Source organism: Fukomys damarensis, unplaced genomic scaffold, assembly GCF_012274545.1.
Source record: "Fukomys damarensis isolate Sample0158 unplaced genomic scaffold, DMR_v1.0_HiC HiC_scaffold_17, whole genome shotgun sequence".
NCBI classification, from domain to species: Eukaryota; Metazoa; Chordata; class Mammalia; order Rodentia; family Bathyergidae; genus Fukomys; species Fukomys damarensis.
In genome coordinates, this window is record NW_022900929.1 from 2,930,485 (window position 1) to 2,958,227 (window position 27,743).

At 43.8% G+C, this 27,743-nt stretch overlaps 1 protein-coding gene and 2 pseudogenes across 4 annotated transcripts in view; 2 read left to right on the top strand and 1 right to left on the bottom strand.

Moving 5' to 3' along the window:
* Nucleotides 1-27,743, top strand: part of Chst12 (carbohydrate sulfotransferase 12) — a 34,891-nt gene that overhangs the window by 185 nt on the left and 6,963 nt on the right. The window contains exon 1 of one of the 4 annotated variants that reach the window (XM_010642784.3): nt 1-43. The exons of 1 other annotated variant lie outside the window; for it this stretch is intronic. The gene's annotated coding sequence lies outside the window, so the exon portion shown is untranslated. 2 more of the 4 variants (XM_010642786.3, XM_033764797.1) reach the window with 2 other exon arrangements.
* LOC104875320 lies at nt 9,848-12,231 on the top strand (annotated as a pseudogene).
* LOC104875319 lies at nt 17,384-20,689 on the bottom strand (annotated as a pseudogene).

Sequence of the window (27,743 nt, forward strand, 5' to 3'; positions counted from 1 at the left end):
GGCGGCGCGGCGGAGTGTGACTGGGAATTCCACGCGGATGCGGGTGAGGCCGGGGACGCGGGGCGCGCCGGAGTATGGCGGGCAGGCACGGGGATCTCGGCCAGGCAGAGGAGCGCGGGTCGGTTCCTTCGCTCCGGATGGGTAGGTCCGGTGTGGCCCCGGGTTCGAATCCCCACGCTGGCCCCGCTGTGTGACCTTGGCGTGGCGCGCACCCTCTCTGAGAACCTGTCTTCGTCTAAAACCGGGGCCAGCAGGATGCATGGAAGTGAATATGAGGCCACCATCACCTCCTGTGGCCTCTGCGGCAGACCGAGCACCCGGCCTTGCCTGGTGGACGGTACCAGTTTTGTTATTTGGCTCCTTAGTTCTCAGACAGCAAAATCGGTAGCGGTTCCAAACGGACAGAGATGCTGCAGTATCCCTGGGATCCCTTGCGGGAGGCTCTCTATCCACGGTCGCCTTGCTGTCCAGGGGCCAGGACTGTTCCCAGCCAGAGTCTGCGCGGGTCCCACACCTCGCCCGGTCTGCTGGGCGTCTTTCTGCCCCTGCGGGCAGCTTCCCCATGCGGACCACAAGCCGGGAGCAGTGCAGACGCCCGCTCACAGGCGGGGCATAGAAGAGCATCACTTAATGACCCTGTACTCCCAAAGCAGCAGCCTTCCTTTTGGGCAGAAGGAAGCCAGGCATTAGTGCCTAACAGTAGGACCTATCTTCTCTCTGGGCTCATGGCCACCAAGACATCGCTGGCAAACCCTTGGCCCAGGCAGCGGTTCCGTCTGGCAGGGAGCACAACAAGCTGTAGTGTTTTCATATTATTAAATTATTTATTTTGTAATCCAACGCTGAAGAGACTCGGAAGGCCAGAATGAATAAGAGTGTGACCGCAGGCAGGGAGGATGCTCCTCTAAAGCAGGGCTGCAAGCCCCCTCCCTGCCCCCACCGCAGGGCAAGGTTCAGCCCTTACCTCCCCCCCCCGGAAGTCTGGCACTGAGAATGTGAGCTAGTGTCTGGGTGAAAGGAGAGAAAAGGGGACTAATTAGGAAATAGTGTGAAGTCACGCTACTGTCGGCCACATGGAGGGTCGAAGTGCTTAGTTTCCCTGCAATTAGTTGATAGTACTTTGGGCTGGCGCTTGTAAGGGTTCACTGCCCCTGCAAGGGTAGGGTGAAGTAGGGTGTCCCCTACATCATCACTTCTGCAAACATTGTTGGACTGCTAATTGCTCATAAGATCCCGGTTGTGATGCTGGAAATCCCTGAGCCTTGCCCTGGGTGGCTTAAGCCTGGTGTGAGCAAGCTGGGTGTTAGCAAAGTGGAGAGAAGCAATGGCTAAGCCTGGCTCTGGGAGTTTTCCACTGTGGGGAGAGTGCAGAAATTGGGCCTCCAAGGGTTAGAGGTATATGGGGAGGACATTCCAGGGAGAGGCAACATTTTGGACAGAACCTGTTTTGGGGGATGTTGAGTTGGGGGCTGGGTGGAAAGACAAGATTTCTGATTGAGGGCCCTGGTGTGCTGTGCTAGGGAGTTTGAGTTTTATGTCTTTGGATGTGATCATTTGAGGTGTGGGGAGAAATATGATTAAATCTGTGTCTCAAATAGATGAGTAATAACAGCTAGAAGGGAAAGGTGGTTTTAGGGTCTGGAGATGTGAACTGCCTTGCATAGATAGCATTGTGGGTGTGGGTTTAGGACAGTGGCCAAGAGACCAGGGAGGCTGAGGAGCTGACAAAAGCCAAGGCCTGAGCCTGGGATTTAGCTCAGTGGTTTCATCACCTGCCTTGCAAGCTCAAGGTCCTGAGTTCGATCCCAGGTACCAAAAACAAAAGCCAGGGTCCCCTTGCATGATGGTGCCTTGTGGAGAGTGGTGAGAAGGAATGGCCAAAGAACAGTAGGCCACACTGGGACCAGCTGCATGCATGTTGGGGTGAGAAGGGAGGGAGAAAGTGCAGGTGATTTTCAGACTTGTAGAATTCAAGGTATTTGTGAGGTCCAGGTTGGAACCCTAGGGTAGGAACAGCAGCCCCATGCACAGAAGAGAAACTGCTCTGTGGCTGACTGTACACACAATTTGTTGTCATTAACACAACATTATCAAGGCCAGTTCTGTCCTAAGGAAGTCCAGGGCTAAAGGTGCCATGGGTGAGAGAGACTGGCTGTTGGTAACACTGAAACAAATGCAGCCAGAGTGTTTTAAAACAACTCACATCTTTAGTTTGGAATTTTAAATTCTTTTTTTTTTTGGTACTAGTGATTGAACTCACGAACTTGCAATTGCGCGGTAGGTGAGGTGCCACTGAGCTAAATCTCTGGCCCTGGAGTTTTCAATTCTTTCCCTTCAAAAAATGACTAAGTCTCACACCTCCTTGGTGGCTGTATTCAGGACTGGTGACTCCCACTCACTGGCGCACAGCTGTGCCTGAACATAACTGGCCCTCTAACCTAGTACTTCCTGCTGCTAACCAAGGAGGAGGTTTGTCTAACTGTTTAGAAACTTTCTTCGAATCTCAGACCAGAATGGGAAGGCCAGGCAAGGTTGAGAATGGGGGTGGGGCAGCTGCTGTTCAGACCTGGAGGGTGGAGCAGAACTAAGCCCTTCCGCTCCAGTACATGACCACAGCCTGCAGGCTTTGGGGGTCTGAAGAGCCTGAGAGGAGAGACCTAAAAACAACTGCACCAGGGTGTCAGAATTACATCCCCACCCCCACCCTACAGTGTCCAGACCATCCAGTTCTTTTATCCCTTGTGCCTTAAGCATGAACAGATAACCAAAGTGCTATGAAGAACACACCTGCTGTAGAAGGGCCAGGTCAGGACCTGGAGTTGTCAGGGAGTATGCTGGTGGAAAGCCCAGAAAGCAGAGTTGCTGACAGTTCCCAGGGAGGTTGAGAGAAGGGCAACAGGGTGCACTGAAGTAGAGAGCGAGGTCCAGAGAGCTATGACAGCAGAAATAAAGCCAGGCTGCAGATGACAGATAAAGTTGAGGAACTCTCTCAAAAAGTGGAACTGAATAGCAAAAAGATGGAAAGTGAGAGAAAAAAGAAAAAAGGATCAGATCAGGAGGTCAGCAGATGAGTAGTAAGAGTTTTAGCAAAAAAAGAATAAAGAAAAAAATGGCACAAAATCATCCACAGAATGTCCTAGAACCCCAGCTTTCTGGGTTGAGGGGCAACCCAGTAACCAGCAAGAAGGATAAAAACACAAATGACCTCCCCTCTCCTGGACTTCTCAGTTCCCAATTTAGATTTTAAAAGTATAGATAGAGCCAGGTGTGGTGGTGTATGACTGTAATCCCAGCACTTGGGAGGCTGCGGCAGAAGGACTGCTGCAAGTTCAAGGCCAGCCTAGGCTACATAGTGAGGTTCTGTCTCAAAAAAATAAAATAAAATAAAAGTTAGCTGCTTGCCCATTCCAAGGCACACTATTGTGAAATTTCAGAACTTGGACAGAAGACTGTGTGCAACTTCTAGGGAAGAAATAAAACAGACCACACAGTGATCACAGGCCAAGAAGCAGAAGAGCTTTGGGCTCTAGAAGCAGCAGCCCTGAACACTAGAAAGTCAGAGAGCCTTGCTTTTATGATTCTGAAGAGAAATGTTGTCAACCATGAGCTCTGCACTCAAGTGCGGGAGATAGAATAGGCGTCTAGGCACCCAACCCTCCAGTGTGCCCTCTGGAGCTTTAAAGAGGTGACTGGCACACATGGGTGGGGAGCCTGGGAGGGGGCATCCAGGCCCTGTGAGGCCAGCATTCCTGAGCTGAGCCACTCGTAGGCTCCTTGGAGGGATTTTTTGGGGAGATGAAATTGTAACTGGACACCTGATGCTGTGGAACATCTGCAGAGGAGATGGAGACAGTTGGCAGAGCTGGGGCTGGATTAGTGATAAGTATATAGAAAACAAAGCAAGCGAAGACACAGGCTGTTATTAGTTCCCTGGAAAATAAACTGTTGTGTGGGAAAAGAAAAATAATGATAATGTACTCCCAGGCTCAGCCGGGAATAGTCTTTCCACCACATCGAGAATGTATGTAAACACGGACTGTGGCTCTAATTGGAGTCATCGTATGTGGTGTGGGGACAGCGTGGGGAGGGGACAGATGCAGTCCTGCCCACTGTGATGGAAGGTGGGTCCCCAGATGGAAAAGCAAGATGACAGCTCTGGAGGAGTCACGGAGCAGTAGGGGTGTACCTAGGGACGCAGTGGCCAGGATGGAGGTGGCAGGGGCTGCTGCGTTTCCTACTAAACTCTGAAGAGTTGTTTAGCCCCTCGTGGGTTCGTGTGAAAGGCTGCCACACATAGGGACAGAGTCTCCAAGAAGCCTTGCACTGGGAGAAGGGGCCCCTCAGTCTATTTTGTGCAAGACCTTCCTCAGCAGGAGTTTACTTGCTCTCACTTCCTCTGGTCATTGTCTTTGTTCTCTGCATCCTGTCTCTTGACTGTGTTCACTTGTCAGTGATTCAGTGCTTTCTTTAGCCATTTTTGTTTCTTTTCAATTTTTTTTGTAAGAGTTTTTTATTTTTAAAGTTTTTTACTAGTACATATTGGCAGTACATAATTATTACATTCATCACGGGAAGTTGCTGCATGAACATATATCTCTTATTTCTTCATTCATCCCTTTTCCTGCTTTCCTCATCTTTCCATCTCTTGGTCCCCTTCCCTTTTGCTAAAGATCTATCTGCCCGGTTCCTATTATAAATCTATCTTTTACTTTGCTCTTTATTTATACTTTGGATTTCTCCAAAAGAGAAACCCTGCAATATTTAATCTTCTGTGTCTGATTTGTTTTACTTAACATTATGCTCTCAAAGTGTATTCATTTTCCTACAAATGACTCAAATTTGGGATGAGGATTTGGCTCAGTGGTGCTGCTGCCTGCCTGGCAAGCACAAGGTCCCAAGTTCAATCCCTGGTAACAAAAACAAATGACTCAGATTTATCTTTATGGCAGAGTAGCATTCCATTGTGTATAGATACCACATTTTCTTTATCAATTCATATCCATTTCTTCTGGATTCTCCAATTTCTCTTTCCTGTACTAGCTGTGTTACTTTTCTTATCATTGAGACAAAACACCCAATACCCAAAGTTAAAAGAGGAAAGGTTTATTTGGCTCACAGTTTGTTGAGATTTCAGTCCAAGCTGGCTCCCAGGCAGGGTGGCATGGTAGAGGGGCCTGGCAGAAGAGAAATAGTCTACAGCAAGCAAGCAGGTGAGTGCACATTAGCCCTTCTTCTGTCCCTTATATTCTATTCAGGCTACCTGCCCTAGGGTGGGTGTAGCATTCACACTCTTAATCCTAGGCAGAACTATGCCAAGCCAATCAGTGGACTGGTTTGATAATCATACACCCTTGGTCCCAGCACCGCACACTATATGCAGCCACCTCTGAAAAGCACCTCTTATGACAGCATGAGGCTTGGGGGGACCTCTAGACATAAACCATAAAACTAGCTTTAGATTTGGATTGTTATTTGTCTTTGCTCTGTTTTTCTTAATCTTTTTTTTTCTTCCTGGTATTGGGGATTGAACTCAGGACCTCACACTTGCAAAGCAGGCACAGTGCCACTGAGCTACATCTCCGATCCTGCTCTGTTTTTCTGATGTGGACATTCACAGCTATAAGCTTCCTTCTTAAGACTGCTTTCATTGTTTCCCATTAGTTCTAGCATGTTGTTCTGATGTCATCATTTGATTCTAGGAACTAATTTCTTCCTTGATTTCTTCTGTGATCCACTGAGTATTCAAGAGTATATTGTTTAATTTTTATGTGTTTGCTATGATCTGATACTATAATTTGGAATAATTTCAGTTTTCTTGTGTTTACGTAAGTATGCTTTGTGGACTAATACATGGTCTGTTTTGGAGAAAGTTCCATGTGCTACTGAGAAGCATGTATATTCTGTTGTTGTTGGGTGGAATACTATAGATATCTTTTAGTCCATTTGTTTGAAGGTGTGGTTCAATTCTGATTTTTTTTTTTGTTTAATTTATCTATTTGTGATAGTGGGGATGGTCCCCCAGTATAAGTATTGAAATTTATCTGATCTTTTATGTTTAGTATTATATATTTTATGAAGTTGGGTGCACGGATGTTCAGTGCATATGTGTTTATAATTGTAATTTCTTCCTGTTGAATTGTTCCTTCAGCCAATATGTAGTGACCTCATTTGCCTCTTATTATAATCAGTTCTGGCTTGAAGTCCACTTTGTCTGAAAAGAGGATAGCTATTCCTGCTTGTTTTGGAGCTGCATGTAATATTGTTTCCCATCCTTTGGCTTTTAGTCTGTAAATTTGGGGATTAAATGTATTTGTTGTCTACAGCATACTGTTGAGTTTTGTCTGTTGATCCAATCTGTCAGTATGTGTCTTTTGATTGGAGAGTTGTTATTACTGAAAGGTATTGACTTTTTCTTGTCATCAAATTATTTTCTTGTTGCTGATTCCTTTTCTTTTCTTTTCTTCTCTTTGGCAGTGGGGATCAAACTCAGGACCTTGCGCTTGTGAGGCAGGCTTGGTGCCACTGAACTAAATCCACAACTGATTCCTTTCTTATCAGGGGATTTTTAAACATAGCCATAAGTAGAGAATAATAACGAGGCTCTCTGCCTTCTGCCCAGCATCAGTCCTCTTTGTGTGTTTTCATTATCATTAATACCTGTTGAACACCTACTAGATGCCGGGCACTGTTAGGAGCCTTGAGGACCCTGATGTGGGAACCTCCCTCCTAAAGTTTCTGCTTATGCTTGCGATGCCAGTAAGCAGTGACTGAATCTGAGTTAGGATGATGCTCTGGGGAAGTGGCAGGGTATGAAGGCCAGGAATGGAGTACAGAGGCCCAGCCAGGGCAGCTTGCCCCACTCGGCAGGTTATGAGCAATGAACCATTGATGGTCAGCAGGGCAAAGGGATGAAAGATGAGTCTGATGGGTTGCCTGCCAGTCATGCTGTGGGAAGGCAGAGAACACTATCAATAGAGAATTTGGAGAAGAAATGTGCTAGGATCTGGCTTTTACCAGAAAAACTATGGCTCTGGAGTTGGCTGCAGGGGAGAAGGGCAGAGCAGCAGGCAGAGGTCTGCCGGCCTTGTGATACACAGGTGAGAGCAGACAGTGGCTCACTGGGCGAGCATGTGGGAAGATGGGAGACAGAGAAGCCGGGGGAAAGGACAGCATCTGAAACCCGAAGCATATGTCTAAATTGATCATAGTGAGATGTATTATTATTTTCCTTTGAAACAGTTTACTTGAATTGACTTAACTCTTAGAAATGAGTTATCTTTTGGAGTATTGAGTGGCTCACAGAAAATGTATCAGACATGATTACAGTCTTCTGAGAACTCAAGGTGTGGCCTGGGAATACCAGGCTGGTGGTGTGCACTTGGATCCTGTCCACTTGGAAGATGCTGCCCAGGGACTCAGAGAGCAGGGAAGAAAGAGCCAATGTGGGCTGACCACCTGTGCCCTCTGCCCAGCTCTGCTGGGAGGCACTGGACTTCAGAGGCCATGCTTGTGGCCAGCTTTCACTAAGGTCTTTTGGGACATAGATTAATGTTCTGTTCTCATCACTGTGAACATTTATCACTTATATTTATTCATATATATTTTCACCTTTAGCTTGCAGGGTTAACTGAACACAAATGAAATAATTTTGTGAGCAAATAAACCATAGTCGTAGTGGTACCAAGTGAATATCTTACAGTAGGGATTTTAATAAGACACCACATAAATGCAGCTCAGGGAGTGCAGAAAGTAAATGTTGACACCAGTAATATAACTTTCCGAAGTTTTGTTGACTACAGTGTTGGGAGCTGCAGTGAATTTTTTGTATTTTAGACTATTTGTTAAGCTGGAAAAGCAGTATGCATAGGCAGTAAGTACTTTCTGGTCTTTGCCAGTAGCATAAATAAATAAACCTTGAAAATTCCTTAGACTTCCTAATGAAGGTCATGTCAGTTGATTTAATGCTCAAGAACTTGCTTATGTGGAAATGAAGGAACTAATTCTCTCAGAAATAAAGGTAGTGAAATCTAGTAGATCCCCATTTGTGCAGAAGAGCAGAGTGGTTGGGGAAGTGGACTCAAACCTTAGAGTATTGGCTCAGAGCGGTTGCTATAGCTACAGAGACTTGGGCAAGTCATCTACATTTTTTTTGCCCTGATTTCATCACAATTAATATGAAAATAAAACAAATTAATATGTGCAAACAGCTTATAACAACATCTTTATTATTTTTGGTGGCTCTGGGAATTGAACCAGGGCCTCATGTGTGCTAGGAAAAGTCTCTACCACTTACCACTGAGATTCAATCCAGCCTTTAGCAAAGCTCTTTTTCTTTCTTTTCTTTCTTTCGAGACAGGGTCTTGCTTTGTAGTGCATGCTGTCTTTGAACTCACTATGTGTGTTCAGGCTGACCCAGGCTGCCCTTGAACTCACAGTGATCCTTCTGCCTCAGCCTCCTAAGTGTTGGGATTACAGGTGTCTGCCACCATGCCCAGCTGGCCCTTTTTATTTTTATTTTTTCTCATTTTGAGACAGGGTCTTACTAAATTGCCCAGGCTGGGCTTAAATTTGTGATCCTCTTCCCTTAGCTTTCCAGAGGTCTGGGATCAATTTTCTTAATGGTAAAATTTGAAGAGCCTGAGTTTTAAATTTTGCTAAAGTCCAATGTACAAGTTTGTTGTTGTTGTTGTTTATTTGTTTTCTCTTGTGGTTTGTGCTTTTGGCATCCTGACAAGTGTCTGCCTCTACTGAAGCTGTGGGTAACATCTCCTTTTTCCTTTGAAGGACTTGTAGTTGGTATTTATGTTTAGGGGAGAAATCCATCATGAATGAATTGTGCATATGGTGAGAGGTGTGGGGTTGACATTTGTTCTTTCCTATATAGACATCCTATTGCTTTAGCGCCATTTGTTGAAAAGACTTTCTTATTGAAGTACCTTCGCACTTCTGTTAAGCGTAAATTAGCCATGCGTGTGTGGGTCTCCTGGACTCTCCCCTCTTTTATTTATCTTTGTCTGTCTCTACACACTGCCTTACTACTTCCCAGCTTTGTAGTCTTGAAATGAACTGGTGTTAAACTGTCCAATTCTGTTTTCACAATTCCTTTTCAGGCTTGTCCTGGACATTCTAGGACCATGGCATTTCCTAATACCTTTAACAAATAGTTTGTCAATCCTTCCAAAACTCCTCCTGGGACTTTGATTGAGGTTTGTTTTCTTTTTGGAACCCAGCCTGAGAGAATGGAATTCTTCATGTTGAGGCTGCTGGTGGTGTGTTTGACACAGTTGTTCATTCATTTAGAGCTTCAGTTTGTCTTTGCAGTGTTTTGTAGCTTTCCATGTGGAGCCCCTAAGATTTTATAACTGAGTGATCATTGGGAATCTAAGATTTGCATATTCTACTTTTTTGTTCTTTTTGTATGAGTCTGTGAATGAGTATGTTGTTGTGGCGTGTTGGCCCATGTACATAACATATCTCAATTATTTTTTCATCCACTTTCCCTTATCTCCTTCCATCTCTTGGTCCCCTTCTCATTTGCAAAAGATCTATCTCTCTGGTTCCTATTACCTAGCTTTTATTTGCTCTTTAATTTTTGTGTATTTTGGGCTTCTCATGTAAGAGAAACCATGCAATATTTAAGCTTGTATTTGATTTATTGCATATTATACTTTGATGGCCAGTTTGAACTGATGCTCAGCATTGTTACTGACTAAACTAAGTACTTCCCAAGAACCAGGTTTTTTGTTTTGTTTTGTTTTGTTTTGTTTCTCAGTTTGAGACAGGGTCTTGATCAGTTTCCGGGCTGGGCTTGAACTTGCAATCCTCCTGCCTCAGTCTCTCAATTTGCTTGGTATACACAGTGTGCCACTGTGCACAGCATGTTTTTATATCATCTTTTTTGGACTTTTTAGAAATCTCAGCATAAAAGTATCTGGCCTATATGCATAAGATTTCCCAGCAACTTATCAATTGGGAAATAGATAATAAACAGTAGATATTCATACTGTGAATACTACTCAGCAATAAAAAAGGAACTGTCTACTGATACAAGCAACAGCCTGGATGACTCTCAGGAGCACTGCGACAAGAAAAGCTACACCTGAAAGTTAACCTACTGCATAATCCACCACTATTCTGGAGACAGAGTGGGCCTTTGCCAGAACTGGGTGTAGGGCAGGTGAGGAGGGAGCTTTGGTGAGTGTTGGTGTAGTGTCCACTTGCCAAACTCACCCAACTATCCATTTAACAAGAAAAGGGAGTTTCCCTGTGTGTAAGCAATACCTCATAAACATGATAGAAAAGAAAAAAGAAACCAGAGGTGCCAGGGTGACTCAGGAAGGAATGGTTTTCCACAAATGGTGCAGGGACAGCTGGTATCTGTGTGGGAAAAAGTGACTCCCAGGCTCTCCCTGGCAGTCAGGTTGACCTTCCTGAAGGTCATGGGCCCTGCTTCCAGTTCTCAGTGCATAGTCCCATCTGTCAGAACCGCTGCCTGCATCCTTAGCATCGCACATCACGTCCCCAAGGCCCCGGGCTTTGCCCAGATGCTCAAGGAGGGAGCAAAACATTTGTCAGGAGTAGAAGAAGCTGTGTATTGAAATATACAAGCTTTCAAGGAACTGGCCCAAACCACTTGTACAGCATATGGACCAAATGGATGAACAAAATGCTTATCAACCACCTGGAGAAGTTGTGACAAATGATGCAGGAACTATTTTAAGAGAGCTGCAAAAATGATCATAATGGCCTCTCATATGCAAGAGCAAGAGGTTGGAGATGGCCAAACTTTGTTCTGGTCCTTACTGGAGCTCTTCTGGAATTGGGTGAAGAACTTCTGAGGATTGGCCTGTCAGTTTCAGAGGTTATAGAAGGTTATGAAATAGCCTGCAGAAAAGCCCATGAAATTCTTCCTGATTTGGTATGTTGTTCTTCAAAAAACCAAGATGTTGAGGAAGTGTTATCTCTACTTCGTACCTCCTTAATGAGTAAACAGTATGGTAATGAAGCATTTCTAGCCAAGCTTATTGTGCAAGCATGTGTATCTATTTTTCCTGACTGGCCATTTCAGTGTTGATAACATCAGGATTTGTAAAATTCTGGGCTCTGATGTCTTTTCCTGTTCAGTATTACACAGCATAGTTTTTATGAAGGAAACTAAAGGTGATGTAACATCTGGCAAAAATGCAAAAATTGCAATGTACTCATGTCCTTTTGACAGCATGATAACAGAAACTAAGGGAACAGCATTGATAAAGAGCAGAAAGTAAAGGAGAAGAAAATCTCATGGGCACACAAGTCAAACCTATTGCTGATACTGGTGCAAATGTCATATTAACAGGTGGCAAATTGGCAGACATGGCTCTTGATTATGCAAACAAATACAATATCATGCTGGTAAGGCTTAACTCAAAATGGGATCTCAGAAGACTTTGTAAAATAGTTGGTGCTATAGCTCTTCCTAGAGTGACTCCTCCTGTCCTTGAAGAAATGGGACACTGTGACAGCGTTTACCTCTCAGAAGTTGGAGACACACAGGTGGTGGTTTTTAAGCATGAAAAAGAAGATGGTGCTCTTTCTACCTTAGTACTTTGAGGCTCTACCAACAACCTGATAGATGATATAGAAAGGGGAGTAGATGACGGTGTTAAGGTTTCAAAGTTCTCACAAGGGATAAATGTCTTGTACCCAGAGGTGTAGCAAAAGAAATTGAATTGGCCAAACAGATCACATCATATGGAGAGACCTGTCCTGGACTCGAACAGTATGCTATTAAGAAGTTTGCTGAAGCTTTTGAAGCTATCCCATGGGCACTGGCAGAGAACTCTGGAGTTAAGGCTAAAGAAGTAATCGCTAAGCTTTATGCAGTACATCGAGAAGGAAACAAAAATGTTGGATTAGATATTAAGGTTGAAGTTCCTGCTGAAAAGGACATACATGTTGGAAGCTGGTTTTCTAGATACTTACCTGGGAAAATACTGGGCTATCAAATTGGCTACTAGTGCTTGAGTCACTGTACTTAGAGTTGATCAGGCCATCATGGCAAAACCAACTGGTGGATCCAAGCCTCCAAGTGGGAAGAAAGATTGGGATGATGACCAAAATGATTGACTGGCTTAACTTTTCCTGTAGACAAACATAGCATTTGTAGAACTACTCTAGGAATTCCTAATGTTTTCTCTCCTTAAATTAAGAGTGTTTAAGGCTGGGGATTTAGCTCAGCAGTTCAGTGGCCTGCCTTGCAAGTGCAAGGACCCGAGTTCAATCCCCGGTACCAAAAAAGAAGAAAAAAAAAAAAGAATGTTTGTTTCCTCAGCTGAACGATATAATAAACATTGTTACTGCTAAAGCCTCTATAATAATGTTACTGGTTCTAAGTGACCTGTTTTATCTTGTTAATCACATTCACTGTGGGATTTAATATAATCAGTGGCCTGTTTCTTTGGTAAAAAAAATAATAATCCTATCTGTCTACACTGTTCAGTAAACACACACACACACACACACACACGCACACAAACGTGTGCGCGAAACTTCTAGTACAAATGACAAGAAAGTGTTTGTATTAGGAAGTATGTGTATAAAGAGAGTGATCATAAGGACTTGGCTTGTGTGATTTTGGAGGCTGAGAAGTCTAGACCCAGGAGAGTGATGGTGTAAATCCCAATCTGAAGGCAGGAATAGACCTGTGTTCCCACTTGTAGACAGCCAGGCCCCGAGAGTGACTTTGTCCTGCGTGTTTGGCTCCCAGTTTGTCTGGAGAAGGCTACTCACACTGGGGACCTGCTTTCTAAGTGTGCTATTGGTGTGAAGGTTCGTTTGCACCAGTGGGGCTTCAGCATAGGCCCTACTTCCTGGGCTGCTGAGTCTGTGTGGGCCTCGTGCCCACTGTATTGTGTGCAAGGAAAAAAGAGTCTAACAGCCTCATCCATATGAACAACACTGCGAGTCTGACCACTGTGCTTGGGTTTAAACCTGCACCAGGTAGCAGCAGCATTCATAAGGTCACTGGACACAGCCTGTGGAGCAGTAGCCCCTTTTCGAATGACCTCTGGGTAAGACTATGCCTTGTCCGTTCTCTGCAGGTGGCAGAGGCCAAGTTCACACACAACCTGCTGATGAGAAGTCCTTTCATCTTTGAAACTTCAGCACACTGCTTCTTCAAGTCATGCAAGATTTTCTTTCTTTAAATTCTTTCACACAGGATTTTCTGTTGACATTTCTGACATAGTAAGAGATTTGTGATAATGTAATCAAAGATCCTACAATTCTATTTCAGAGTCTATACCCAAAAGAGACGATGCTCTTATTTTTTGAATAGAAAAATCACTTTCTGAGGTCAGTGTGGCCACTGATTTTGAGGGGAAGCAGGATGATGACCTCGGTTCTCAGCCTGCCTGCTCTCATCTGACCCACTGCAGGCCTCTCTGTCCCTAGATGGCAGCAAGATGTTACCTAGACTTCAGGCTAGAGCTGTTTGGCCACGGGGAAGAAGTTTCTAGTAGCCCAAACAGCTTTTTAAAAGTAAAACTTGCTGGTGATATTTTCTGGTGACCTTTGTCTCTCTTTTTCTTGTGTTTCTTGAAGTTCTAAGAACTGTGACTCTGCGTGTTTTCAAGTAGCAGAGTTCTCACTTTAAAGGATTGCTGTCACAGACCTATTTCATGTATCTGCCAGTTTGTTTCTCCAACTGCTGTTTATGTGGCTTGTCTGTGGTTGGAAATGACAACATAAGTCCTGCCCTTGATGTTAAAAAAGAACCAGGGCCCCTCAGACTCAAAGGTGAATGCTCTCCCACAGCCAAAATTGAAGGGCTCAGTGCCTCCATGTGAAAAGGAAGGGAGGGCCACGCCCAAGCACGTCTGGTAGTCTGGGTTCAGGGTGTGATGAGGCAACAGAGCATGCAGAGTTGAGGTACCAGATGTGCCGGACTTTGGCTGTCCAAAGAGAACCTTCAGAGCTTGTTTTTTTGTCTTATTTCCTGCAGAAAACAAGATACGACTGAGTTTCTGTCTTGTTCTCATGCACACCTCCATTATGTTAACATTAAGTTAATGTGTAAGATGCAAAGTCTTACTTCCACTCCACAGAGTGTGAATAGCCAAAAAGGCCTCCACAATGTTGGGTCCCTGTGGCCCAACAAAGCTCCGGGAGCTTGACGGAGGAACGAGAAACCCAGGAAGGAACACACCAGGCTAGATGGTAAATAGACCTTTATTAGTCTGGCCAGACAGCACTCTCAGAACCAAGTAGCTGGCTCAGAGAGGCGCCAGCTCAGGGGCTGAGGTCCTTTTTATAGGGGGGTAAAAGGGGGGGTTAACATTTTAGGTTTGCAGGCAGGGGACAAAGGTCTGCTGATTTGAGCTGGTGGTCAGCAGCCACATACTCAGCAGTCACATATTGATGAGTAACAGAGACCACCTATAGGATGTTTCAAAGGTTACCAAAACATTCCGGATGAGCAAACAGCTTGACAATTAACTTGGGGTCTCTAGGTCTAGAGCCACTAATTTACACATTAATTTGGATCTGGACTTCAAACAGTACAAGATTGCCTTACATTCCTAGGCTAGGGTTAGAACAAAGGTTGGGGCTATGGCTACAATGGGAGGGGGTTAGAGCACTGTCTCTTAGGCCCTTTGTGATTTAGCATGGGCTTGTAATTCAGGTCTTAACAATGTCTGTGTAATGATTGTTACAGGCAAAGTCAGCGCAGAGGTCTTTGGCAAGGAGTGAGTGCAGTTCAGCAGTAGATGCTCTGCTGCGTCCCCTCCTGCAGCTTTGTGGTGTTCTTAAAGCTGGAACTTTTAAAAACACATGGTCTATATTATGCATTTGTCCATTAGCAGACACTTGAGTTGCTGCAATGCTTTAGCTGTTGTGATTCATGCTATTATGAACATGGGGTACAAATACCTCTGTAGACCCTGCTTTTGATTCTTTTGGGTATAGATCCTGGAATGGAATTGCAGGATCATAGGATAAATTTTATTTATTTATTTAAAACAGGGTCTCACTATATAGTTCAGGCTGGCCTTAAACTCACTACATTGCCCAGGCTGGCCTCAAACTCACAGCAATCCTCCTGCCTCAGCCTCCTAGGTGCTGGGATTTACTAGTGTGCACCACAACCCCCCCTCCTTAAATTCATGTGGTAATTTTATGTAGTAATTCCATGTTCAGCTTTTTGAAGAATTCCCAACCTCTTTTCCATATGATTGCATCATTTTACTTTCCCACCAGCAGGATTCCACTTTCGCTACATCCTGGGCAGTACTTGTTATTTTCAGTTTTTTGTTTTTGTTTGTTTGACAGGGTTTCATGTAATTCAGGCTGTCCTTGTACTTACTCTGTATACCAGGCTGGTCTTGAATTTACAGCCATCTGGGTAATAGGTGTGTACCACCAAGCTGGCTTTTTTAGATTTTTTGATCATTGTGACCCTAATGGGAGTGAGGTAGTTTCTCATTGGGGTTTTGATTTGTATTTCGTGGTCCTCCCACCATTTTCACATAGAGGCATTGAGCCCTTCTGTTCTGGCTTCAGGGAGAACATTCACCTTTGAATCTGAGGAGCCCTGGTTCTTTTTTAACGTCAAGGGCAGGACTTGTGATGACTAGTGACTTTGAGCCCCTTTTTAAGTGCTATATTGGACATTTGTTTATTGTCTTCAAAGAAATGTCTATTCAAGTCTTTTGCCCATTTTTAAATAAAGTTGTTTATTTCTTATGTTTAGGAGTTCTTTATGGTTTCTGGAAATTAATTTCAGGTCAGGCACATGGTCTGCAAATATTTCTCCCATTCTGAGCTTTTTTACTCTGTTGATGTAGCTTGTCTAACACAAAAGCTTTTAATTTCCTCAAATCCATTTGTGTATTATTTCTTTTGTAACACTTAATCTTTATGGTTGCTGTATCAGTCAGTGCATAATACAGAAACATTTAGTACAAGATATACAAATACATAAGAACTTACAAGATTGGCTTACAGCAGCCACCCACAGAGTCGGATATGGAGAGTGCAGAAGGTCTGTCTGCGTGCTGGAGATCTGAAGGTTCCAGCCGAAGGTCTGGAGCTCACTGTAGTGTCCCGTGTGAGTCCACATCAGGAGGCTGAAGTCTGTGCTGGAAGCCAGAAGACACTGTCCAAGGTGAAGGTGGAGACTGGAGCTCCTCTGAAGAAACAAGCGAGCCTTCCTTCTTCGTTTCCCTTTTATTCCATTCAGGCCACAAGGCTATTGGTTACTGTAACTCACACCCAGGGTGGGTCTTCTGTCTTAAGTAAAGTCCTTCAGCCACGCCCAGAACCATGCTGATTAATTGATTAATTAGCTTTTCATTTTACCATTTATTATCCCACCTTTAGTAATAATTCATTTATTTCTTCACGAAACTGGATCTAATAATACTTTAGCCATCAACTCAAATTCTGTTTTATCCATATATACTTAAAGATATCTTAGGTGTTCTAGTCATTGTTAACTTTACTAATTTTAGTTTTATTCTCTCCAGACTTATGGGAGACCCAGGTAGTTACATACCCACATGCCTGCTTAGCACTCCTCCACATATTTGCATATGCAATTCTATGTTCCATCCCCCAAACTTGGAGGGGTACAAGGACTAATATTTTCTATCCTAATATTAGCTATCATTCCTACTCTTTACTCGTCAAAACAATGAAGCATAATACTTTGTCCTTTGAATCAATGACTGTCTGATTTCTAATAAGTTTACTTGCACTCGCATGGATTGGATTCCAGCCAGTACAATGCTCACTATTATCTGTCACCTAGCAACAATCTTACATTTTCCTGCTATTTTAATCTTTATACCATTAACAAGCCTACCAGAAAATAAATTACTAAAATGATGAATCTTTGTCATATAGACTACTATAGTCATGTAAACCAAAAATGGGGAATTTCATTTCCCTAGGACAGTGATGGTGAACCTTATAGAGCTTTCAGTGATACAAGCAGTCTGTTGTGGCACGTGTGCCGTAAGTTTGCTACCACTACCCTAGAACATGAAAATTAAGCAAGAAGCTTGTGGTTCCATCACCAGCACCCAAATCTATAATTCTAATTAAACTATTCCTTCACCAACATTGCAGTCATATATTGTACCATTTTACCAACTTAATCATGCTATTCTTCACCTTATGTAACCACCAATGTAACAAATACCATACATGTGTTATACTACATTAAAACATAATATATATAATCAACATTAAAATAATAACCCCATACTTATAAGCAAGTACATAGAACTAAAACAATATATAGCTCATTAACTTATTTATCCATACCACAATTCAAAACCATATGAAGATAAACCCAAGTAATCTATTAATTTTACATACAACATATATCTTTAATCAGTCATTGGAAGGGAAACAGATGGCTCAGAAGTCCATAGTCGTTGTGGCCAATGTTGCTGACATGCTTGGTCTGCATGGCCTTGATATTGGGACAGTCAATGATCTGATGGCCAAAGTCCCCACAGAAGGCACAGCCACACTGTCCTCCAATGTCCAGCATCATCCCCTCAGTGCAGTCCTTGTGGCACTGATGGTATCTTCTGTTTTGCCTCTAAAAGTAGGGCCTTGAGGTCCATTAGCACCAACTAATCACAGGCCTCGTTGATGAAGGTGGTGGCACCCAATACAGCCAGTCCAGTGCACATAATTCTCAGTTTCCCCAAGCAAGTCATAATTGATAATACACTGGATGGCAAGTCCAGGCCCTTGGAGGCTACATCTGTGGCCATTAGGACATCATTGCTTTATTGTTTTTGTACTGGGGATCTAACTCAGGACCTTACACTTGCAAAACAGGTACAGTGCCACTGAACTGAATCCCCAGCCCAGGATATCTTTCTTACCCTTCTGAAACACTTTAATGGCCTTGGTTTGTTCTTCCTGTTCTCTGCTCCAATGGATGGCCATAGCCTCAACCCCCTTGAGCAACAGGTACTCATGATGGCATCTATGTCTGCCTTCCTTTCTACAAAAATGAGCAGGGGGAAGGATTTTCTGTAGGCACTCAAGCAGGTATACCATCTTAACATATTCTGCCTTCTCTATGACATCCAGGCTGGCAGCCCCAGCACATCCCATATTTTTTTTCTCTTAAATTCTTTTATTGGTATACTTCAGGTATACAATAAATTTATATTCATCATTGGGAACTTGTACCTTTACCTAATATATCTTGGTTCTTATTTTTTCCCCACTCCCCTGTCCTCCTTATTCGCAAAAGCTTTGTTTCCATTTATTTATCTCATATTTTTTCCTTTCCCCTACCCCTTAGTACCTTTTCTTCCTATTTCACATCATTTATTCGTTTTAGTCCTTATTTATACTTTCAGTTTCTCGTATCAGAAAAACTATTCAGTATTTACATGTGTGTCCTATTTCACTTAAGAGCATATCCTCAGTGTGCATCCATTTAGCTATAAATGTCTCTAATTTCTCATTCTTTATGGCTGAATAGTACTCCATTTTATTTAAAAACCACATTTTCTATACCCAGTCTCCAGTTGATGGGCCCTTGGGCTGTTTCCTAGCTTTAGCTCTTACAAACTGTGCTGCTGTAAACATAGGTATGCATATATCACTGTGGTATGATTCTTTTAATTCGTTTGGGAAGATAACCAGTAGAGGAGTAGCTGTGTCAAATAGGTCCTCTAGTCCTAGTTCTTTGAGGTATCTCCATATTGATTTCCACAGTGGTTGCACCAGTCTGCACTCCCACCAACAATGAGAAGGGTTCCTTTCTCCCCACAACCCTACCAATGTTTGTTACTGATTGGTTTCTTGATAGCAGCCATTCTTTCTGGGGTGAGATGGAATCTCAGTGTTGTTTTCATCTGCATCTCTTGAATGACCAGTGATGCTGAACATCTTTTCATATGTTTATTTACTGCTTTTACTTCTTTGTCTGAGAAATGTCTGTTCATTTCAGATGCCCATTTTTGAATTGGGTCTTTAAATTTGGGGGGGGTGACTTTTTAAAGTTTTTTATATATTCTAGATAGTAGTCCTTTGTCTGAGGAACAACTGATAAAATTTTCCACCTTGTAGGTTGTCTGTTAGCTCTGTTGGTGATTTCTTTTGCAGTGCAGAAGCTTTTTAATAAGGTGAGATCCCAGTTGTTGATTCTTTGTGCTAATTCATAAAGTCTTTTCCTCTTTTGGTATCTTCAAGAGTTCTACCAAACTTGTCTTCCAGCAAGTTTAGTGTTTTTGTTTTAATATTTAGATCTTTAATCTACTTGATTTTAGTTTAGTACATTTGGTGAAAGACAGTTTAGTTTTAATCTAGTTTTAATCTTTGGCAGCTTGAAATCCAGTTCTCCCAATACCATTTATTAAAGAGGCCATCTTTCCACCATTGAGGATGATTGGCTTCTTTGTCAAAGATGAGGTGATTATGTCTGCAGTTGTTTCTGCATTTTCTAATCTATTCCACTGATCCTTGGGTCTATTTCTTTGCCAGTACCATACTGTTTTATCACAGTGGCTTTGTAGTATAGTTTCAAGTTTAGAATTGTGATACCCCCTGCCATGTGTCTGTTGCCTAGAATGGCACTTGAAGCACACCCCATATTGATAGTGACAGGCCTTACCAGGGCACTCTTGGCAAACTTCTGAATCCTCTTTGGCATGGTGGCACTGAAGAGCAAAGTCTGCCACTGGCCCTTAAAGTAGAAGAAGATGGTACAGATGTCACCCTCAAAGCCCATGTCAGTCATGCTGTCAGCTTCATCCAGAGCCAGATAGCTGATGGACATCTATGCTGACCATTTTCTGTTGCAGCAAATCCATGAGGCATGCAGTGGTGACTGCCATCATGTGCACAGTTTGGATGGTCTCCATCTGCTCTTTGAGGGACCTGCCCCAGTGCAGAAAGCATAGCACAGAAGGGATGAACCATCCTGCAGCAGGTGGCAGAAATTGTCCAGGATGCCATGGGTCTACCTGTCCAGTTCCTGGAAGGGGAAGATAGTAAGTCCATAGGGCCCCTCTTGCTTAGATAAAGGCAGCTGCTTCTCTTTTTCCAGGCAGAACATGATGGGCAGTGTGAACACAAGGGTCTTGCCTGACTCTGTGAAAGTGATGCCCTCCATGAAGGTGTCCCAGCCAGATAGAATGGTGAAGATGCCCTGGATCTGGATGATGTTGGGTGGAGGATGTCTTTCCTTTTCAGGCCTTGCGGGATGGCCACAGGAAACTTCATTTTATTGGAGCTCTTGATGTGTGATGGGATGCCATCTCCTTCCACTAAGATGTACTTCTGTACATGCTCATGCTGCTTTTCAGATATGCTGAGGATATAACAGGGTGGTATCCAGCTAGTTTGATAGGGTCATCATATGTGGTGTTCTTGGCCATCTTCCTCACTAACATAAAGGCTCAGCCCTCTGTCACAATCTCCAAAATCTTCTTTCAGTTGTTTTTCCTTTGCAGACTTTTTGTGGGCTGCAGCCTTTTCTTTCAGATGCTATGCAAATCTAGGAGGTTGACATTGGACTCAAGGTTCAGCAGGATGTTATTCTCATCTCTCTGGGGTTTGCTACCACTGTCCTGCTATTCCTTTCATCTCTGCTACAGCAGATTCTGGAGCAGTAGTTGCTGGTGCTGTCACATGGCATATAGGGTACACAGTCTTCATTGTCCTCACCCTTAGCCTTAGTGTGAGCTCACTTCCCTTTGGGTTCTGACTCCATCATCTATTGTGGGCTCAAGTGTGAGTGAGAAAGAGTGCTGATACAGTTTAGTTAGGTATGTCTTACTCAAGTTGACACAATCAGTTAACTATCACAATCCCCCCCTTGTCAAACTGACAACCAGACACATTTCCTTAAACCATAGTCTCCAGATACAAGTTCATACTTGCACCGAACACATTACAGCTATCCTGCATTCAAATGGAAATGCACTAATTCACTCCCCAGAATAGAAGACAAGTTTTCTTTGGGTGATGCTTACTCCTAATATTTTATAACTTGAACATTATAGATTTAACAACAGTACTTAAGAAATAATATTTTCTATCAACATATTACATAGGAAATATACTAGGAGAAAACTTACAGTTACAGTCCTCTCTTCAGTAACTGATCATGGGGTCATTGCTGGTATTTAGAATACCTTTTACTACCCATTCTGTATTCACTTGGCTTTCAACAAACACTCCAAGGGACCAGGGATTTAGCTCAGTGGTGCTGCCACCTCCCTCACAAGTGCAAGGTCCTAAGTTTGATCCCCAGTACAAAATAAACAAAAACAAACGCTTCAGCAGGTTTTGGTTCTTTCCCAAGTGGGGCGACTCATCCTTCATTCTTGAAGATTCTAGACCATTTGTCATCTTGGGTTGTTATAGTTTCCCACTGACCTTAATAACGGGACATGGTAGCTGGGAATGTAACTCCATGGTGCAGCACCTGCCTGGCAAGCATGAGGCCCTAGTTCAGTTCCCAATACAAGAAAAAAAAACAACAAAACAAAGCAAACAGAAACAGGGCATGATAATACTAGGAGGCACCCTAAGGGATCTTCTGTACTCCAGGTATATTCTTCCTTTCCTCCACTGTGGAGTAATTGTCCAATTACCCCTTCATAGTCTGGGTCAGTCGCCCCTGCCAACACCTTAACTCCCATTTTACTTTGTTTATTCAGAAGTGTGAGGAGCCCAAGATGACCGGGGGAAGTCTTGGCTTCCAGTTCAACGGAATCATTGTTGTGCTTCCTAGTAAAAGCCTTCCCCACTCTGGAACTAAGACTTCTAAGCCAGCAGAGCATAAGGTTTCATAAACAGGAAGCAATAATTTTGCTAGTGGATCACTAGAATAAATGGTGAATGGTGTTATTCCCACTTCCATCCCTTGATTCCTGGACCTGTGAATCCTGGCTGTGGGAGACACAGTACCAAATTGTAGACATTGATTCAAAGCATGTACAGCCCTTTGAAGAGGCCTTGTCCCAGTCCTGAAAGGCATTGTCATCTAGCTGGTGCTGTAACTGTGTCTTCAAAAGATCATTCCACCTTTCTGTCAATACAGCCACTTCTGGCTGGTGAGGAGCATGGTAAGACCAGTCAATTCCATGAGCACGAGCCCACTGCCTTACTTCTTTGGCCATAAAATGTGTTCCTTGGTCAGAGGCAATGGTGTATGGAATTCTGTGAAAGTGGATAAGACATTCTGTAAGTCCATAGTTGGTGGTTTTGGCAGAGGAATCACATGAAGTAAAGCAAATCCATACCCAGAATAAGTGTATGCCAGTAAGAACAAAGCACTGTCCTTTCCATGATGGAAGTGGTCCAATATAATCAACATGCCACCAGGTCACAGGCTGACCACCCAGCAAATAGTACCATACTGGGGACTCAGTGTTGGTTTCTGCTGCTGGCATACTGACCTGTAGCCAGGTCAGCCTTGGGGAGTGGGATTCCATGTTGCTGAGACCATGTATAGCCTCCATCCCTGCCCCCTGGTTACTCTGTTTATGAGCCCATGGGCAGTGACGGGTGGTTAAATAAGGGCTGGTTGAAAAATGATTCATCCTGTCCGCTTGATTGTTAAAGTCTTCTTCTGCTGAGGTCACTTTTTGGTAAGCATTTACATAGAATATAAATATTTTTACATCCCATACCCACATGGAGAGTTCTGTTCACATACCTCTTTCTAAATATCTTTGTCACCAATTTTCCTGTCATGTTCCTTCCAAGTTCCTGACCATCCAGCCAGACCACTGGTACAGCCCATGAATCAGTATAGTCACGCATCTGGCCATTTCTCCTTCCAGGCAAAATGCATTCCCAGGTATGCTGCCCAAAGTTCTGCCCACAGTGAAGATTTCTGTTCACTACTTTCCTTCAGGTATACCCTGGAAAGGGGCTATAATGCTGCAGCTGTCCGTTTGCAGGTGGTGCATTAACCATCCCCTATCTTTCTCATCCTCTGACAGCTGGTCATATGGTATACCCCTTGAGGCCACAGGTGCATGCTGGGAGACAGAAGGCAAGATAGCAGGAGTAAGAGCTATAGGCATGTGGTCAACTTCTTCATGTAACTTACTTGTACCCTCTGGACCTGCACTGGTTTAATCACATATGACCATTTCCATTTATACCCCTTGAGGCCACAGGTGCATGCTGGGAGACAGAAGGCAAGATAGCAGGAGTAGGAGCTATGGGCATGTGGTAAACTTCTTCATGTAACTTACTTGTACCCTCTGGACCTGCACTGGTTTAATCACATATGACCATTTCCATTTAATGGTGGACTGTTGCTCTGCACATCCAACTTTATGACTTGGTGAATTAGATAATACCCAGCTCATGATGGGCTACTCAGGTCACATGGTAACCTGGTGTCCCAAGTTCAAGTGTTCAGTTTCCACTAAGGCCCCGTAGCAGGCCAAGAGCTGTTTTCAAAAGGAGAGTGGCTGTCTGCAGATGATGGCAGAGCATTATTCCAAAATCCTAAAGGCCTCTGCTGCAGTTCATTTATGGAAGCCTGCAGGGGCCCCAAACAGCATCCCTACCTGACACTGACACTTCAAGTACCATTGGATCTGCTGGATCGTATGGCCTCAGGGCAGAGCAGCCTGCACAGCAGCCTATTACAAAGCCTTCTCTTGTTCGGGCCTCACTCAAAACTAGCAGCTTTCCAAGCCACTTAGTAAATGGGCGGGAGTAAGACACCTAAGTGAGGAATGTGTTGCCTCCAAAATCCAAATAGGCCCACTAGGCACTGTTTCTCTTTTTTGGTTATAGGGGGAAACAAACAGAGCCACTTATCTTTTACCTTAAAAGGAATATCTCTACGTGCTCCACACCGCTGGACTCCTAGAATTTTCACTGAGGTATAAGAGCCTTAAATTTTAGTTGGATTTATTTCCCATCCTCCATCTTGCAAATGCTTTACTAAAAAACCTAGAGTGGTTGCTCCCTCCTGCTCACTTGGCTTAATAGCATAATATCATCAATGTCATGGACCAATGTGATGCCTTCTGGGAGAGAAAGACAGTCAAGATCCCCACAAACTAAGTTGTGACACAGGGCTGCAGTTACTATAACCCTGAGGTAGGACAGTGAAGGTGAATGGCTGGCCTTGTCAGCTGAAAGCAAATTGTTTCTGATGGGCCTATAGGTAGGTATGGAGAAGAAAAGCATTTGCCAAATCAATAGCTGCACATCAAGTACCAGGAAATGTGTTAATCAGCACAAGCAAGGAAACCACATCTGGTACAGAAGCTGCAATCAAGAGCTACAACTTGATTCAGTTTACAGTAATCTACCGTCATTCTCCAAGACCCATCCATTTTCTGCACAGACCAAGTGGGAGAATTAAACGGCGATGTGGTGGGGACCACCATGCTGCATCCTTCAAGTCCTTAACAGAGGCACTAATCTCTGCAATTCCTTCAGGATGCTGTTCTTTTTGTTTACAATTTCACCAGGTAAAGGCAAGTCTAATGGCTTCCATTTGGCCTTTCCAACTATAAGAGCCCTGACACTACAGGTTAGGGAACCAGTGTGAGGATTCTGCCAAGTACCAAGTATATCCATCCCAATTATGCATTCTGGAACAGGGTAAATGACTATGGGATGGATTCGAGGACCCACTGGACCCACTATGAGTCGGACCTCTGCTAAAATTCCATTGATCACCTGACCTCCATAGGCCGCTACTCTTACTGGAGGGCCACAGTGATGTTTGGGATCCCCTGGAATCAGTGTTAGTTCAGATCCAATGTCCGATAGTCCCCCAAATGTCTGGACAGGTCCCTCTGGGGAAGGAGGGGAGGAAGACTGACTGTATAAATTTTTAGTAGTGCACCACGGTCCTTCCTCAAAGGAACCCAGGCTACCCTTTATTCAAGGAGCTCTAGGTCTGTAAACTGGCTCAAATCTGGGAATTGTTTGGGCCAGGGATTTAGCTCAGTGGTTTTGCCACTTGCTTCACAAGTACAAGGACCTGAATTTGATCCCAGTAAAAAAAGAAAAAAAAATCTGGGAATTGTTTGAGGAGCCATGATTTCCTGATACTGTGATTTGGAATAGGTTTCTGTTCATTTGCCTTTAAATTGTTTTCATTATATAAATCTAGTAAAAATTTTGTAGGCTTCCTATTCCAGTTTGGGGAACACCATGGCTAATCAGCCTGCACCATAGGTCTACATGTGTCAGACCAGTCTGATCATTGTTCTGCTTCTGTCCATTGTGGTATATATAATGTGCCTTGCCTTTGACCCCTGCCACTTCAGGATCCAACCAGACCCATCACTCTTAAGTTTCTCAGTTGAACGACCATGGTCCCCACTGTGAGGTCTGGCATATCGAGAAGAACAATGACCAGGCTTTTCAGGGATGCTCCCCTTGTGGATTTGTTTCTCAAGGTGTTAGGGAAGGGCACATTTTCTGTATCATCCCAGTGTGGTGGATTAGGTTTAACATGACAGATCTACTCCAGCATTCCTATTTCTCTAAGCCTCTGAATCCCCTCATCAACAGTAAACCACCAAATATCAAGCATCTCTAATTTATTCGCAATGGGCCATCTTTTGATCCATACTTCTGCCAATCAATCTAATAAACTATTGACAACTTTCTTCATGAGCTGCAACATTAAATTCAGAATCTCAACGGCTTATATCCACAAACTCAGCCTGACCCAGGTGTGTGTTTCTGCCACCATTACCCCACACCTGTAAAATCCATTCCCACACTTGCTCATTAGGCCTTTCCTTATAAAAGTTAGAAAACTAAAGCTGGTGTGGTGGTGCATGCCTTTAATCCCAACACTCGGGAGGCTGAGACAGGAGGATTGCTGTGAGTTCGAGACCAGCCTGAGCTATGCAGTGAGTCCCAGGTCAGTCTCACTACATAGTGAGACCCTGTCTCAAAAAAAAACAAAAAACAAAAAAACAAAAACAAGGGCTGGGGATTTACCTCAGTGGTTCTGCTACCTGCCTTGCAAGTGCAAGGTCCTGAGTTCAATCCCCTGTACCAAAAATAAACAAACAAACAAAAAAAGTTAGAAAACTGAAGAAGGGTGGAGGCGATGAAGGGAGGGCAGGGGTATGGGAAAAAATAGGAACCAAGATACATCATGTAAAGGTACAAGATCCCAATGATTAATGTAACTACTGTATACCTAGAAAGTACCAGTAAACAATGAAAAGAATAATTTCTTTTTAAATTAGAAAACTCGAGAAGTTCTTTGGGAGGATAGTAGACCTCCTCATGGGTCACACCATGCACCTCACCCTTAGTAGCCTTCTGGGATTTGAGCCTGGTTATAGGCCTAGAGGTAAAAGTGGGTCCTGAGGAGCGCCAGCATGACCATGCTTGGTCAGCACAGGATTAGTTTCCTCAGGTGTAGTAGGAGAGGCCGACACCACAGGGGGTTGGGGTGGGGATGCCTCTGCCACTGTGGGTAGGGAAATTTCTTCCCCTGGCAAAATAATCTCATTAGAGCCTAGGAGAGCAACATCCTCAGCCTCCCAGGATCCTTCCTAACATCTCCATCCCAGTTTACTGGATCCCATTCTTTTCTGATCAGTGCCCTCACCTTTCCTTCAGATACCCTTCAAGGCTGAGCATTAAATTTATGCTGTATTTCAGCCAGTCCACTCATGAGGGCTTATGTGTGGGTTTCTGCAGTCTCAGCCCTGCAGCTAAAGGCAAGGACATACTTAAAAATGTTTAAATGCTTTATATGTGTCTGCAGCTGGGAATTTGAATCTTTGAGCTCCTTGTTTTCTTTTATTAATTTTTCCTCACAGAAGACTCTAGATTTCCTATGGATGTTTTGAGGTCATTGTTTTCCTTCATTAGTTTGTCCAGAGATGCTAAGAGCAGCCAGCCGGCATCATGTTTCCCACTGTGCCAAAAATATTCAAAAGTACCATATATGGAGTCACTGAATTCCTTGCATCTCACAAGTGGTGAATTAGGTTAATCAAATGGATCTACACTGGGTATTTTAAACAGTTAATACCAAGGATTGTCAGTATTTCCCACATATCAGAAGGAGAGACCATGGCATTCTAGGTCTTATCAAATTAACCAACTCCAGGAACCACTAAAGTCATTAAAGAATTTCATCCTTACAATTCTGTTTCTCTTGAGCCATTCCCAGTACCAAAATCTGTATCAGTCAGCACTTACTAGAGAAACAGGTTTAATACAAGATAAGAAATATATAAGAATTTACAAGACTGACTTACAATAGCCACCCACAGAGTCAGATATGGAGAGTGCAAAAGGAACCTCCCACGGGAGCTGGAGGTGCTCTGACCATCGAACCAAGGCAGTGTCACAGTCCTGCAGGGGCTGGCAGGTTCCCAGCTCCATTCATGTGATGGCTATGGTGCTCTGGAGCCCGGCATATGTCACACACCTCCATCACCTACTTCCGCACTAACTGGGCTCCAGGTTTGCTTACCAGGTACTCTGCCCCTTCCACATCAAGTGGCAGATCCAGCAGGAAGCAGGTTGCTGTGCCTTGCAGGCAGCCTCCACAGGGACTATCTGACAGGTGTGCACAGTGAAGGACATTAGGGGAGGGGCATCTTTAGCATTTTCCTAAACTTTGGCTTGAGCCTCCTGGTGACTGTTTTCCACTGCACCTCCTCTGCCTTCTGGAGAGTAGCTTCCTGCTGTTAGAGCTTCCTCTGTATGGCACAGCGATGCAGGCTCTCTGCTTGTTTCATTGCTCACACTACTGT